Raw genomic sequence first — 3,997 nt, 5'->3', positions numbered from 1 at the left:
GGTTTGTCGTTTACATCACTCATGATAAGACTTCCATCGCTCCCGGTAAGGGGGTGATTACGGCTCAGAGGAAGATGCAGGGATGAAAGCAGAAGCGATCTGGAGGTCCCCGTGGTCTGGTGAGAGGTCTTCGGTGGGGCACAATTTGGCAGCACGAACTTTGTGTGCTTGCAAAGACCTCCCGCTCAACAGAAGGCTTTCCCATTCCATGAGGATGCTCCTCACGCACCACAAGTGGTCTGCAATGAGAGCAAACCTTGTTTGCAACCTCAATTCATCGCACTGCAGACATCCGAAGAAATACACAGTGAGCTCGACCTGATCGCGGTACCCGAGCTATAGTCTCTGCCACAGAGATGGCTCCACCATCTTCTTAGTGGGCTCAGGAGGAGGAACTGGGGAGAAAAGGCCCTTTTCAGATGCTGCCGTTGCAGCCTGTGCAGACAGAGATGGTTGGATTAATAGACAACCCTGGCAGCTGTAAACCCCCTGTGTTTAAGGCTTGTATCAGCCCTGGAAACAAAAATCTACTAAAAATAATACTGCCCAGAAAGAGAAAACTTAAAAATCCAAAAACAGAGGGTTAACCGCAGGCAGGGAAATGACTCTACATTTTTAAGTCAGAGAAGGAGAATTACAAAGACAGATAAGCTCAACTTGAGTGCATGTGTCCCGACGTGCCAAATACAGGCAGTTTCATACACGCATCCAAACATCTGGCCCCTGGGCGAAGACGCTGAACACTGATGCTTTGACGATAGGGCATTTTCTGCTGCTAAATAACCGTATAGAAGCAAAGCTACAGAGCTGTACACCAACGGCTGGCTCAAACTACTGCAAACCCGCCCCACGCCTTACAAACTGTTCTCAAGTCCCTGAATAGAAGCGGGAAGAGAAAAATAAATGTGTCCTCAAAAGTTCTATTCAATAGGCATCGCCCTAAAAATTCTGTACGTGCATTAAAAAAAAAAAAAAAGTGACTGCGTAAGCGTGTGTTGCTGCTTTGCTGTGAGATTCAGTTGCTGCTAAAAAAACAGAAATAAAGGACTCTAAAACCATTGTGAATTGTTCTTGACTGCGGAGAGCTGGAAGACTGGCTCCTGCCCATGTTACTCCGTCCACAACCCATGTTTTTCAGGCTCAGGTGAAGTAATAGTAGGGTATTTGAAAGGATGTTATTGTTCAAGAACAATCGTGCCAGACATGCGGGTTAATAATAGACAGGGTCATTTATCTCCTGCGTCAACATAAGCACCAAGCAAAGCAAACCACAGGCATTTCCAAAACCATCCATTGAACTAGCACCGCAGTGCGTGGCTTCTCGGTGGGAAGAAATATCCTTGCGGGGAACAGAGCCAAGATATTTCTAATCTATTATTCGGGACTGTTTTCTGATTTTCAGTGAGCTGAACGGGAGAGGGAAAAAAAAAAAGCTGCAGGACAAGTATCGGTAAAACAAGTGAGACGGGAGCTGGGCGGCAGCCAGTTCCCTGCCGCTGCTCAGGTCGCGTGAAGGCAGAGGCTGTCCCGGGGCTCAGCCGTGTCGTCACGGATCTGGGCTCAACTTTTCCTTCCTCCCAAGAAACGTGGTGTCACAATTTGCACCTGCAAGTCGCGCGTTCACGCTGCTGCTCACCCTCGGGCTACAGTGGTAGTGGTTTTACTCCTGTGTGTTGTAATACTCCATTAAGTACTGAGGGTTTTTTTTACAATTAATTTTTTAAAATTTATTTTATTAATGCGTCCTTCCAGGCTGGAACCCCACTGCAGCATACGGAGCAAGGAGATGATCAGGTTTCAGAGAATTTGCACCCAAAATGTATGCAAAGGTGGGTGCAGGTCAATAGAATCATAGAATCATTAAGGTTGGAAGAGACCTCTAAGATCATCGAGTCCAACCGTCAACCCAACACCACCATGCCCACTAAACCATGTCCCTCAGCGCCTCATCTACACGTCTTTTAAATACTTCCAGGGATGGTGACTCCACCACTTCCCTGGGCAGCCTCTTCCAATGTTTAACCACTCTTCCAGTACAGAAATTTTTCCTCATGTCCAATCTAAACCTCCCCTGGCGCAACTTGAGGCCGTTTCCTCTCGTCCTATCGCTTGTTCCTTGGGAGAAGAGACCGACCCCCACCTCGCTACAACCTCCTTTCAGGTGGTTGTAGAGAGCCATGAGGTCTCCCCTCAGCCTCCTTTTCTCCAGGCTAAACAACCCCAGCTCCCTCAGCCGCTCCTCAGCAGACTTGTTCTCCAGACCCCTCACCAGCCTCGCTGCCCTTCTCTGGACACGCTCCATCCCCTCGACGTCCTTCTTGGAGTGAGGGGCCCAAAACTGAACACAGTATTTGAGGTGCGGCCTCACCAGTGCCGAGTACAGGGGCACGATCACTGCCCTGCTCCTGCTGGCCACACTATTTCTGATACAGGCCAGGATGCCGTCGGCCTTCTTGGCCGCCTGGGGACACTGCCGGCTCATGTTCAGCCGGCTGTCGACCAGCACCCCCAGGTCCTTTTCCGACAGACCAGTAGAAGGATGATGGATCTGGACAAATAATGGTCCCAGCACACTAACATTTTCTATCTACCTATCTCATGCTGTCCCAACCTGGCAGTATAATTTTTTTTATTCTGGTTACGATAAGAAAAGCTACCTCAGTCCTTCCTTCGCTTGCAGATAACTATTTAAGTCAACAGGGGACACAGACAGGCAGGAGACCATTCTCCTTTCCCTCAGCAGTATTTTAGTGGTGATTTATTTCTGTTCTGGGCTCCCTTTTGGAGGTCTTATCCACGAGCTGTTAGGCAAGACCCTTTCTTCAGACAGACTCTTGCAATTTTCCACTTTTATATATATTTCAAAAGGCCACTACAACTGTTGGAAGACGGCCATTTGGCCAAATGGGGAGCGAACAAGTCCTGGTGCCAGTTTGCCTCAGAAAGATGGGTATGGGAATGTCTCAGGGGACTGAGAAAAAAATTAAATCACTCTTTCACCTCTGAATCTCTGATGTAAGCTCTCCACAGCTGAAAATATGACTTTTTTTGTGAAACACGCTGGTAGGCATGCCTCTCTGGGCCAAAATGTGGATGTTGCGGCGGCACTCCCAGAAGCAACAGGGAAAAACTGCTGGCCTAGCAAGGCACGATCCTGCTCCCACCCTAAAAGCCACGCAAAAGTGGAAGGAAGGGTTTTTGGGGGTGTTTCGGTGGTGATTGCTACCTGTCCTCTGCATACGGGGAGCTCTGCATGCTTGTTGCTTTCAACGGGATTTTCCTTGAGGGATCTCAAAGTGCTTCTCAGATGCAGATTCTTTTTATTTTCTCCAAATTACAGAAGATGAAACAGATTAGGAAAGGTGTAGAGGCCTGATCCTTTGCCCAGGGATGTAGCAAAATCCTGCCTTTAACCACAGGGCCAGACACGACCCCATTCTAAAGACTCTGGTTTAATGTCACGGCAGCTGGGACAGACCCATCTGTCCCCATCTGTAAAAATTTACAGAAATCTCTTGGCAAGTGCAGCTGCGTTAAAACCTTGATACAAACCTAAATGACACCTCGTTTCTTACGGATCACCTGAGTAGGCCCTTAAAGATCTTGTTAGCAGAAAATGAGGCTTGGTCAGTGGTTTGGGCATACCTGCAGGCTGTCTTAACGAAACTTAATGAAACCATTAAAGCTTCTGTTCATGAAATTTCTAAAATTTTCTCTTTTCTACCTTTTGTCTTAATTTTGTGATGCTTTTAGGAACCCCGATCTCCCAAATCCCGCTGGGGAAGCTAAAATCAGCCAAGAGTGGGGCTGGGAGAGCATCTGAGCAAGAAGGGGACCACCGTGTCTTAAAATGCCCATCACTAGCGGGGGCTTGGGGGGATTTACCCTCACCCTGCGATGGGGGGAAGGAAAAAAGAGGGAGGGAAACACCTTGCAGAGGGTGCGTGGGTTGCCCCCCCCTGCCCTGCCCTCCCTCCCCCCCCCACAAAAAAAAAAA

Source organism: Pygoscelis adeliae, unplaced genomic scaffold (genome assembly GCF_000699105.1).
Source record: "Pygoscelis adeliae isolate BGI_AS28 unplaced genomic scaffold, ASM69910v1 Scaffold263, whole genome shotgun sequence".
NCBI lineage: Eukaryota > Metazoa > Chordata > Aves > Sphenisciformes > Spheniscidae > Pygoscelis > Pygoscelis adeliae.
This window is presented reverse-complemented; position numbering follows the sequence as displayed.